We start from the raw sequence: 13,411 nt of genomic DNA on the forward strand, positions 1-13,411 counted from the left end.
TTTGGGCTTTAAAGTGTTGTTGTATCCGTTTTGGGGACTTTTGATCCCGTTTTGACACATTTTCTGCCTCCCTAAGCCTTTGGCCAAAGATGTGAACATTTTAAGGGCAAAACCCCCAAAATATGCAAAATTTAATTTTGGGACCATTTTACCTGTGTTTGCTTCCTTTTACCAAGAAATGACCAGAGAGATGAAAAATGACTGGATTTCAGTCTTAGGCTCGGTTCACACTTGTGCGATGCGGGAACGCTGCCAATATGCAGCGTGTTACCGCATCGCATCCACACATCTGGCAGTTCCCACTGCCATATGCGATACGCAGGGGGTGTCAATTAAACGTTAACGACACCCCCAGTTTGATTGCATTTTGCAGTGCGATCTGCAAGTACGCACAGAATCGCATCGCACAAGTGTGAACCACTGTGCGATTTGATATTGATGCGGCTCAAAAAATGCCTCCTGTGCGTCTTTGGTGCGGATGCAGTGCGAATTCAGCCATACAAAGTGTATGGCTGAAATTCGCACCGCACATGAGATCGCATGTAATGAAGGAGCAGTGCGCTCCAAATTAAATGCGATCTCCGCAGCCGCACAAGTGTGAACCGGCACATAAAAAGCTTTGAAATTACCTGGGAAACTGGCATTGTCTGAAACCGGAAGTGGCAAACCGGAAGTGACCTCCTTAAAACCGGAAGTGGCATTAAAACACTTTTCTCCTTGACATTTTGGGCTTTAAGGTGTTGTTGTATCCGTTTTGGGGACTTTTGATCCCGTTTTGACACATTTTCTGCCTCCCTAAGCCTTTGGCCAAAGATGTGAACATTTTAAGGGCAAAACCCCCAAAATATGCAAAATTTAATTTTGGGACCATTTTACCTGTGTTTGCTTCCTTTTACCAAGAAATGACCAGAGAGATGAAAAATGACTGGATTTCAGTCTTAGGCTCGGTTCACACTTGTGCGATGCGGGAACGCTGCCAATATGCAGCATGTTACCGCATCGCATCCACACATCTGGCAGTTCCCACTGCCATATGCGATACGCAGGGGGTGTCAATTAAACGTTAACGACACCCCTAGTTTGATTGCATTTTGCAGTGCGATCTGCAAGTACGCACAGAATCGCATCGCACAAGTGTGAACCACTGTGCGATTTGATATTGATGCGGCTCAAAAAATGCCTCCTGTGCGTCTTTGGTGCGGATGCAGTGCGAATTCAGCCATACAAAGTGTATGGCTGAAATTCGCACCGCACATGAGATCGCATGTAATGAAGGAGCAGTGCGCTCCAAATTAAATGCGATCTCCGCAGCCGCACAAGTGTGAACCGGCACATAAAAAGCTTTGAAATTACCTGGGAAACTGGCATTGTCTGAAACCGGAAGTGGCAAACCGGAAGTGACCTCCTTAAAACCGGAAGTGACATTAAAACACTTTTCTCCTTGACATTTTGGGCTTTAAAGTGTTGTTGTATCCGTTTTGGGGACTTTTGATCCCGTTTTGACACATTTTCTGCCTCCCTAAGCCTTTGGCCAAAGATGTGAACATTTTAAGGGCAAAACCCCCAAAATATGCAAAATTTAATTTTGGGACCATTTTACCTGTGTTTGCTTCCTTTTACCAAGAAATGACCAGAGATGAAAAATGACTGGATTTCAGTCTTAGGCTCGGTTCCCACTTGTGCGATGCGGGAACGCTGCGAATATGCAGCGTGTTACCGCATCGCATCCACACATCTGGCAGTTCCCACTGCCATATGCGATACGCAGGGGGTGTCAATTAAACGTTAACGACACCCCCAGTTTGATTGCATTTTGCAGTGCGATCTGAGAGTACGCACAGAATCGCATTGCACAAGTGTGAACCACTGTGCGATTTGATTTTGATGCGGCTCAAAAAATGCCTCCTGTGCGTCTTTGGTGCGGATGCAGTGCGAATTCAGCCATACAAAGTGTATGGCTGAAATTCGCACCGCACATGAGATCGCATGTAATGAAGGAGCAGTGCGCTCCGAATTAAATGTGATCTCCGCAGCCGCACAAGTGTGAACCAGGACTTAAAAAGCTTTGAAATTACCTGGGAAACTGGCATTGTCTGAAACCGGAAGTGGGAAACCGGAAGTGACCTCCTTAAAACCGGAAGTGGCATTAAAACACTTTTCTCCTTGACATTTTGGGCTTTAAAGTGTTGTTGTATCCGTTTTGGGGACTTTTGATCCCGTTTTGACACATTTTCTGCCTCCCTAAGCCTTTGGCCAAAGATGTGAACATTTTAAGGGCAAAACCCCCAAAATATGCAACATTTTATTTTGGGACCATTTTACCTGTGTTTGCTTCCTTTTACCAAGAAATGACCAGAGAGATGAAAAATGACTGGATTTCAGTCTTAGGCTCGGTTCCCACTTGTGCGATGCGGGAACGCTGCGAATATGCAGCGTGTTACCGCATCGCATCCACACATCTGGCAGTTCCCACTGCCATATGCGATACGCAGGGGGTGTCAATTAAACGTTAACGACACCCCCAGTTTGATTGCATTTTGCAGTGCGATCTGAGAGTACGCACAGAATCGCATCGCACAAGTGTGAACCACTGTGCGATTTGATTTTGATGCGGCTCAAAAAATGCCTCCTGTGCGTCTTTGGTGCGGATGCAGTGCGAATTCAGCCATACAAAGTGTATGGCTGAAATTCGCACCGCACATGAGATCGCATGTAATGAAGGAGCAGTGCGCTCCAAATTAAATGCGATCTCCGCAGCCGCACAAGTGTGAACTAGCACTTAAAAAGCTTTGAAATTACCTGGGAAACTGGCATTGTCTGAAACCGGAAGTGGCAAACCGGAAGTGACCTCCTTAAAACCGGAAGTGGCATTAAAACACTTTTCTCCTTGACATTTTGGGCTTTAAAGTGTTGTTGTTTCCGTTTTGGGGACTTTTGATCCCGTTTTGACACATGTTCTGCCTCCCTAAGCTTTTGGCCAAAGATGTGAACATTTTAAGGGCAAAACCCCCAAAATATGCAAAATTTTATTTTGGGACCATTTTACCTGTGTTTGCTTCCTTTTACCAAGAAATGACCAGAGAGATGAAAAATGACTGGATTTCAGTCTTAGGCTCGTTACCCACTTGTGCGATGCGGGAACGCTGCCAATATGCAGCGTGTTACCGCATCGCATCCACACATCTGGCAGTTCCCACTGCCATATGCGATACGCAGGGGGTGTCAATTAAACGTTAACGACACCCCCAGTTTGATTGCATTTTGCAGTGCGATCTGCAAGTACGCACAGAATCGCATCGCACAAGTGTGAACCACTGTGCGATTTGATATTGATGCGGCTCAAAAAATGCCTCCTGTGCGTCTTTGGTGCGGATGCAGTGCGAATTCAGCCATACAAAGTGTATGGCTGAAATTCGCACCGCACATGAGATCGCATGTAATGAAGGAGCAGTGCGCTCCAAATTAAATGCGATCTCCGCAGCCGCACAAGTGTGAACCGGCACATAAAAAGCTTTGAAATTACCTGGGAAACTGGCATTGTCTGAAACCGGAAGTGGCAAACCGGAAGTGACCTCCTTAAAACCGGAAGTGGCATTAAAACACTTTTCTCCTTGACATTTTGGGCTTTAAAGTGTTGTTGTATCCGTTTTGGGGACTTTTGATCCCGTTTTGACACATTTTCTGCCTCCCTAAGCCTTTGGCCAAAGATGTGAACATTTTAAGGGCAAAACCCCCAAAATATGCAAAATTTAATTTTGGGACCATTTTACCTGTGTTTGCTTCCTTTTACCAAGAAATGACCAGAGAGATGAAAAATGACTGGATTTCAGTCTTAGGCTCGGTTCACACTTGTGCGATGCGGGAACGCTGCCAATATGCAGCGTGTTACCGCATCGCATCCACACATCTGGCAGTTCCCACTGCCATATGCGATACGCAGGGGGTGTCAATTAAACGTTAACGACACCCCCAGTTTGATTGCATATCGCAGTGCGATCTGCAAGTACGCACAGAATCGCATCGCACAAGTGTGAACCACTGTGCGATTTGATTTTGATGCGACTCAAAAAATGCCTCCTGTGCGTCTTTGGTGCGGATGCAGTGCGAATTTAGCCATAGAAAGTGTATGGCTGAAATTCGCACCGCACATGAGATCGCATGTAACGAAGGAGCAGTGTGCTCCGAATTAAATGCGATCTCCGCAGCCGCACGAGTGTGAACGGGCACTTTAAAAGCTTTGAAATTACCTGGGAAACTGGCATTGTCTGAAACCGGAAGTGGCAAACCGGAAGTTACCTCCTTAAAACCGGAAGTGACATTAAAACACTTTTCTCCTTGACATTTTGGGCTTTAAAGTGTTGTTGTATCCGTTTTGGGGACTTTTGATCCCGTTTTGACACATTTTCTGCCTCCCTAAGCCTTTGGCCAAAGATGTGAACATTTTAAGTGCAAAACCCCCAAAATATGCAAAATTTAATTTTGGGACCATTTTACCTGTGTTTGCTTCCTTTTACCAAGAAATGACCAGAGAGATGAAAAATGACTGGATTTCAGTCTTAGGCTCGGTTCCCACTTGTGCGATGCGGGAACGCTGCCAATATGCAGCGTGTTACCGCATCGCATCCACACATCTGGCAGTTCCCACTGCCATATGCGATACGCAGGGGGTGTCAATTAAACGTTAACGACACCCCCAGTTTGATTGCATTTTGCAGTGCGATCTGCAAGTACGCACAGAATCGCATCGCACAAGTGTGAACCACTGTGCGATTTGATATTGATGCGGCTCAAAAAATGCCTCCTGTGCGTCTTTGGTGCGGATGCAGTGCGAATTCAGCCATACAAAGTGTATGGCTGAAATTCGCACCGCACATGAGATCGCATGTAATGAAGGAGCAGTGCGCTCCAAATTAAATGCGATCTCCGCAGCCGCACAAGTGTGAACCGGCACATAAAAAGCTTTGAAATTACCTGGGAAACTGGCATTGTCTGAAACCGGAAGTGGCAAACCGGAAGTGACCTCCTTAAAACCGGAAGTGGCATTAAAACACTTTTCTCCTTGACATTTTGGGCTTTAAGGTGTTGTTGTATCCGTTTTGGGGACTTTTGATCCCGTTTTGACACATTTTCTGCCTCCCTAAGCCTTTGGCCAAAGATGTGAACATTTTAAGGGCAAAACCCCCAAAATATGCAAAATTTAATTTTGGGACCATTTTACCTGTGTTTGCTTCCTTTTACCAAGAAATGACCAGAGAGATGAAAAATGACTGGATTTCAGTCTTAGGCTCGGTTCACACTTGTGCGATGCGGGAACGCTGCCAATATGCAGCATGTTACCGCATCGCATCCACACATCTGGCAGTTCCCACTGCCATATGCGATACGCAGGGGGTGTCAATTAAACGTTAACGACACCCCTAGTTTGATTGCATTTTGCAGTGCGATCTGCAAGTACGCACAGAATCGCATCGCACAAGTGTGAACCACTGTGCGATTTGATATTGATGCGGCTCAAAAAATGCCTCCTGTGCGTCTTTGGTGCGGATGCAGTGCGAATTCAGCCATACAAAGTGTATGGCTGAAATTCGCACCGCACATGAGATCGCATGTAATGAAGGAGCAGTGCGCTCCAAATTAAATGCGATCTCCGCAGCCGCACAAGTGTGAACCGGCACATAAAAAGCTTTGAAATTACCTGGGAAACTGGCATTGTCTGAAACCGGAAGTGGCAAACCGGAAGTGACCTCCTTAAAACCGGAAGTGACATTAAAACACTTTTCTCCTTGACATTTTGGGCTTTAAAGTGTTGTTGTATCCGTTTTGGGGACTTTTGATCCCGTTTTGACACATTTTCTGCCTCCCTAAGCCTTTGGCCAAAGATGTGAACATTTTAAGGGCAAAACCCCCAAAATATGCAACATTTTATTTTGGGACCATTTTACCTGTGTTTGCTTCCTTTTACCAAGAAATGACCAGAGAGATGAAAAATGACTGGATTTCAGTCTTAGGCTCGGTTCCCACTTGTGCGATGCGGGAACGCTGCGAATATGCAGCGTGTTACCGCATCGCATCCACACATCTGGCAGTTCCCACTGCCATATGCGATACGCAGGGGGTGTCAATTAAACGTTAATGACACCCCCAGTTTGATTGCATTTTGCAGTGCGATCTGCAAGTACGCACAGAATCGCATCGCACAAGTGTGAACCACTGTGCGATTTGATATTGATGCGGCTCAAAAAATGCCTCCTGTGCGTCTTTGGTGCGGATGCAGTGCGAATTCAGCCATAGAAAGTGTATGGCTGAAATTCGCACCGCACATGAGATCGCATGTAACGAAGGAGCAGTGTGCTCCGAATTAAATGCGATCTCCGCAGCCGCACGAGTGTGAACGGGCACTTTAAAAGCTTTGAAATTACCTGGGAAACTGGCATTGTCTGAAACCGGAAGTGGCAAACCGGAAGTGACCTCCTTAAAACCGGAAGTGACATTAAAACACTTTTCTCCTTGACATTTTGGGCTTTAAAGTGTTGTTGTATCCGTTTTGGGGACTTTTGATCCCGTTTTGACACATTTTCTGCCTCCCTAAGCCTTTGGCCAAAGATGTGAACATTTTAAGTGCAAAACCCCCAAAATATGCAAAATTTAATTTTGGGACCATTTTACCTGTGTTTGCTTCCTTTTACCAAGAAATGACCAGAGATGAAAAATGACTGGATTTCAGTCTTAGGCTCGGTTCCCACTTGTGCGATGCGGGAACGCTGCGAATATGCAGCGTGTTACCGCATCGCATCCACACATCTGGCAGTTCCCACTGCCATATGCGATACGCAGGGGGTGTCAATTAAACGTTAACGACACCCCCAGTTTGATTGCATTTTGCAGTGCGATCTGAGAGTACGCACAGAATCGCATCGCACAAGTGTGAACCACTGTGCGATTTGATTTTGATGCGGCTCAAAAAATGCCTCCTGTGCGTCTTTGGTGCGGATGCAGTGCGAATTAAGCCATACAAAGTGTATGGCTGAAATTCGCACCACACATGAGATCGCATGTAATGAAGGAGCAGTGCGCTCCAAATTAAATGCGATCTCCGCAGCCGCACAAGTGTGAACCAGCACTTAAAAAGCTTTGAAATTACCTGGGAAACTGGCATTGTCTGAAACCGGAAGTGGCAAACCGGAAGTGACCTCCTTAAAACCGGAAGTGGCATTAAAACACTTTTCTCCTTGACATTTTGGGCTTTAAAGTGTTGTTGTTTCCGTTTTGGGGACTTTTGATCCCGTTTTGACACATGTTCTGCCTCCCTAAGCTTTTGGCCAAAGATGTGAACATTTTAAGGGCAAAACCCCCAAAATATGCAAAATTTTATTTTGGGACCATTTTACCTGTGTTTGCTTCCTTTTACCAAGAAATGACCAGAGAGATGAAAAATGACTGGATTTCAGTCTTAGGCTCGTTACCCACTTGTGCGATGCGGGAACGCTGCCAATATGCAGCGTGTTACCGCATCGCATCCACACATCTGGCAGTTCCCACTGCCATATGCGATACGCAGGGGGTGTCAATTAAACGTTAACGACACCCCCAGTTTGATTGCATTTTGCAGTGCGATCTGCAAGTACGCACAGAATCGCATCGCACAAGTGTGAACCACTGTGCGATTTGATATTGATGCGGCTCAAAAAATGCCTCCTGTGCGTCTTTGGTGCGGATGCAGTGCGAATTCAGCCATACAAAGTGTATGGCTGAAATTCGCACCGCACATGAGATCGCATGTAATGAAGGAGCAGTGCGCTCCAAATTAAATGCGATCTCCGCAGCCGCACAAGTGTGAACCGGCACATAAAAAGCTTTGAAATTACCTGGGAAACTGGCATTGTCTGAAACCGGAAGTGGCAAACCGGAAGTGACCTCCTTAAAACCGGAAGTGGCATTAAAACACTTTTCTCCTTGACATTTTGGGCTTTAAAGTGTTGTTGTATCCGTTTTGGGGACTTTTGATCCCGTTTTGACACATTTTCTGCCTCCCTAAGCCTTTGGCCAAAGATGTGAACATTTTAAGTGCAAAACCCCCAAAATATGCAAAATTTAATTTTGGGACCATTTTACCTGTGTTTGCTTCCTTTTACCAAGAAATGACCAGAGAGATGAAAAATGACTGGATTTCAGTCTTAGGCTCGGTTCCCACTTGTGCGATGCGGGAACGCTGCCAATATGCAGCGTGTTACCGCATCGCATCCACACATCTGGCAGTTCCCACTGCCATATGCGATACGCAGGGGGTGTCAATTAAACGTTAACGACACCCCCAGTTTGATTGCATTTTGCAGTGCGATCTGCAAGTACGCACAGAATCGCATCGCACAAGTGTGAACCACTGTGCGATTTGATGTTGATGCGGCTCAAAAAATGCCTCCTGTGCGTCTTTGGTGCGGATGCAGTGCGAATTCAGCCATACAAAGTGTATGGCTGAAATTCGCACCGCACATGAGATCGCATGTAATGAAGGAGCAGTGCGCTCCAAATTAAATGCGATCTCCGCAGCCGCACAAGTGTGAACCGGCACATAAAAAGCTTTGAAATTACCTGGGAAACTGGCATTGTCTGAAACCGGAAGTGGCAAACCGGAAGTGACCTCCTTAAAACCGGAAGTGGCATTAAAACACTTTTCTCCTTGACATTTTGGGCTTTAAAGTGTTGTTGTATCCGTTTTGGGGACTTTTGATCCCGTTTTGACACATTTTCTGCCTCCCTAAGCCTTTGGCCAAAGATGTGAACATTTTAAGGGCAAAACCCCCAAAATATGCAAAATTTAATTTTGGGACCATTTTACCTGTGTTTGCTTCCTTTTACCAAGAAATGACCAGAGAGATGAAAAATGACTGGATTTCAGTCTTAGGCTCGGTTCACACTTGTGCGATGCGGGAACGCTGCCAATATGCAGCGTGTTACCGCATCGCATCCACACATCTGGCAGTTCCCACTGCCATATGCGATACGCAGGGGGTGTCAATTAAACGTTAACGACACCCCCAGTTTGATTGCATTTTGCAGTGCGATCTGCAAGTACGCACAGAATCGAATCGCACAAGTGTGAACCACTGTGCGATTTGATATTGATGCGGCTCAAAAAATGCCTCCTGTGCGTCTTTGGTGCGGATGCAGTGCGAATTCAGCCATACAAAGTGTATGGCTGAAATTCGCACCGCACATGAGATCGCATGTAATGAAGGAGCAGTGCGCTCCAAATTAAATGCGATCTCCGCAGCCGCACAAGTGTGAACCGGCACATAAAAAGCTTTGAAATTACCTGGGAAACTGGCATTGTCTGAAACCGGAAGTGGCAAACCGGAAGTGACCTCCTTAAAACCGGAAGTGGCATTAAAACACTTTTCTCCTTGACATTTTGGGCTTTAAAGTGTTGTTGTATCCGTTTTGGGGACTTTTGATCCCGTTTTGACACATTTTCTGCCTCCCTAAGCCTTTGGCCAAAGATGTGAACATTTTAAGGGCAAAACCCCCAAAATATGCAAAATTTAATTTTGGGACCATTTTACCTGTGTTTGCTTCCTTTTACCAAGAAATGACCAGAGAGATGAAAAATGACTGGATTTCAGTCTTAGGCTCGGTTCACACTTGTGCGATGCGGGAACGCTGCCAATATGCAGCGTGTTACCGCATCGCATCCACACATCTGGCAGTTCCCACTGCCATATGCGATACGCAGGGGGTGTCAATTAAACGTTAACGACACCCCCAGTTTGATTGCATATCGCAGTGCGATCTGCAAGTACGCACAGAATCGCATCGCACAAGTGTGAACCACTGTGCGATTTGATTTTGATGCGACTCAAAAAATGCCTCCTGTGCGTCTTTGGTGCGGATGCAGTGCGAATTTAGCCATAGAAAGTGTATGGCTGAAATTCGCACCGCACATGAGATCGCATGTAACGAAGGAGCAGTGTGCTCCGAATTAAATGCGATCTCCGCAGCCGCACGAGTGTGAACGGGCACTTTAAAAGCTTTGAAATTACCTGGGAAACTGGCATTGTCTGAAACCGGAAGTGGCAAACCGGAAGTTACCTCCTTAAAACCGGAAGTGACATTAAAACATTTTTCTCCTTGACATTTTGGGCTTTAAAGTGTTGTTGTATCCGTTTTGGGGACTTTTGATCCCGTTTTGACACATTTTCTGCCTCCCTAAGCCTTTGGCCAAAGATGTGAACATTTTAAGTGCAAAACCCCCAAAATATGCAAAATTTAATTTTGGGACCATTTTACCTGTGTTTGCTTCCTTTTACCAAGAAATGACCAGAGATGAAAAATGACTGGATTTCAGTCTTAGGCTCGGTTCCCACTTGTGCGATGCGGGAACGCTGCGAATATGCAGCGTGTTACCGCATCGCATCCACACATCTGGCAGTTCCCACTGCCATATGCGATACGCAGGGGGTGTCAATTAAACGTTAACGACACCCCCAGTTTGATTGCATTTTGCAGTGCGATCTGAGAGTACGCACAGAATCGCATCGCACAAGTGTGAACCACTGTGCGATTTGATTTTGATGCGGCTCAAAAAATGCCTCCTGTGCGTCTTTGGTGCGGATGCAGTGCGAATTCAGCCATACAAAGTGTATGGCTGAAATTCGCACCGCACATGAGATCGCATGTAATGAAGGAGCAGTGCGCTCCGAATTAAATGTGATCTCCGCAGCCGCACAAGTGTGAACCAGGACTTAAAAAGCTTTGAAATTACCTGGGAAACTGGCATTGTCTGAAACCGGAAGTGGGAAACCGGAAGTGACCTCCTTAAAACCGGAAGTGGCATTAAAACACTTTTCTCCTTGACATTTTGGGCTTTAAAGTGTTGTTGTATCCGTTTTGGGGACTTTTGATCCCGTTTTGACACATTTTCTGCCTCCCTAAGCCTTTGGCCAAAGATGTGAACATTTTAAGGGCAAAACCCCCAAAATATGCAACATTTTATTTTGGGACCATTTTACCTGTGTTTGCTTCCTTTTACCAAGAAATGACCAGAGAGATGAAAAATGACTGGATTTCAGTCTTAGGCTCGGTTCCCACTTGTGCGATGCGGGAACGCTGCGAATATGCAGCGTGTTACCGCATCGCATCCACACATCTGGCAGTTCCCACTGCCATATGCGATACGCAGGGGGTGTCAATTAAACGTTAATGACACCCCCAGTTTGATTGCATTTTGCAGTGCGATCTGCAAGTACGCACAGAATCGCATCGCACAAGTGTGAACCACTGTGCGATTTGATATTGATGCGGCTCAAAAAATGCCTCCTGTGCGTCTTTGGTGCGGATGCAGTGCGAATTCAGCCATAGAAAGTGTATGGCTGAAATTCGCACCGCACATGAGATCGCATGTAACGAAGGAGCAGTGTGCTCCGAATTAAATGCGATCTCCGCAGCCGCACGAGTGTGAACGGGCACTTTAAAAGCTTTGAAATTACCTGGGAAACTGGCATTGTCTGAAACCGGAAGTGGCAAACCGGAAGTGACCTCCTTAAAACCGGAAGTGACATTAAAACACTTTTCTCCTTGACATTTTGGGCTTTAAAGTGTTGTTGTATCCGTTTTGGGGACTTTTGATCCCGTTTTGACACATTTTCTGCCTCCCTAAGCCTTTGGCCAAAGATGTGAACATTTTAAGTGCAAAACCCCCAAAATATGCAAAATTTAATTTTGGGACCATTTTACCTGTGTTTGCTTCCTTTTACCAAGAAATGACCAGAGATGAAAAATGACTGGATTTCAGTCTTAGGCTCGGTTCCCACTTGTGCGATGCGGGAACGCTGCGAATATGCAGCGTGTTACCGCATCGCATCCACACATCTGGCAGTTCCCACTGCCATATGCGATACGCAGGGGGTGTCAATTAAACGTTAACGACACCCCCAGTTTGATTGCATTTTGCAGTGCGATCTGAGAGTACGCACAGAATCGCATCGCACAAGTGTGAACCACTGTGCGATTTGATTTTGATGCGGCTCAAAAAATGCCTCCTGTGCGTCTTTGGTGCGGATGCAGTGCGAATTCAGCCATACAAAGTGTATGGCTGAAATTCGCACCACACATGAGATCGCATGTAATGAAGGAGCAGTGCGCTCCAAATTAAATGCGATCTCCGCAGCCGCACGAGTGTGAACGGGCACTTAAAAAGCTTTGAAATTACCTGGGAAACTGGCATTGTCTGAAACCGGAAATGGCAAACCGGAAGTGACCTCCTTAAAACCGGAAGTGGCATTAAAACACTTTTCTCCTTGACATTTTGGGCTTTAAAGTGTTGTTGTTTCCGTTTTGGGGACTTTTGATCCCGTTTTGACACATGTTCTGCCTCCCTAAGCTTTTGGCCAAAGATGTGAACATTTTAAGGGCAAAACCCCCAAAATATGCAAAATTTTATTTTGGGACCATTTTACCTGTGTTTGCTTCCTTTTACCAAGAAATGACCAGAGAGATGAAAAATGACTGGATTTCAGTCTTAGGCTCGTTACCCACTTGTGCGATGCGGGAACGCTGCCAATATGCAGCGTGTTACCGCATCGCATCCACACATCTGGCAGTTCCCACTGCCATATGCGATACGCAGGGGGTGTCAATTAAACGTTAACGACACCCCCAGTTTGATTGCATTTTGCAGTGCGATCTGCAAGTACGCACAGAATCGCATCGCACAAGTGTGAACCACTGTGCGATTTGATATTGATGCGGCTCAAAAAATGCCTCCTGTGCGTCTTTGGTGCGGATGCAGTGCGAATTCAGCCATACAAAGTGTATGGCTGAAATTCGCACCGCACATGAGATCGCATGTAATGAAGGAGCAGTGCGCTCCAAATTAAATGCGATCTCCGCAGCCGCACAAGTGTGAACCAGCACATAAAAAGCTTTGAAATTACCTGGGAAACTGGCATTGTCTGAAACCGGAAGTGGCAAACCGGAAGTGACCTCCTTAAAACCGGAAGTGGCATTAAAACACTTTTCTCCTTGACATTTTGGGCTTTAAAGTGTTGTTGTATCCGTTTTGGGGACTTTTGATCCCGTTTTGACACATTTTATGCCTCCCTAAGCCTTTGGCCAAAGATGTGAACATTTTAAGGGCAAAACCCCCAAAATATGCAAAATTTAATTTTGGGACCATTTTACCTGTGTTTGCTTCCTTTTACCAAGAAATGACCAGAGAGATGAAAAATGACTGGATTTCAGTCTTAGGCTCGGTTCACACTTGTGCGATGCGGGAACGCTGCCAATATGCAGCGTGTTACCGCATCGCATCCACACATCTGGCAGTTCCCACTGCCATATGCGATACGCAGGGGGTGTCAATTAAACGTTAACGACACCCCCAGTTTGATTGCATATCGCAGTGCGATCTGCAAGT

The sequence above is a fragment of the Pelophylax lessonae genome, assembly GCF_965119305.1.
Source record: "Pelophylax lessonae genome assembly, chromosome: 7".
Lineage (NCBI taxonomy): Eukaryota > Metazoa > Chordata > Amphibia > Anura > Ranidae > Pelophylax > Pelophylax lessonae.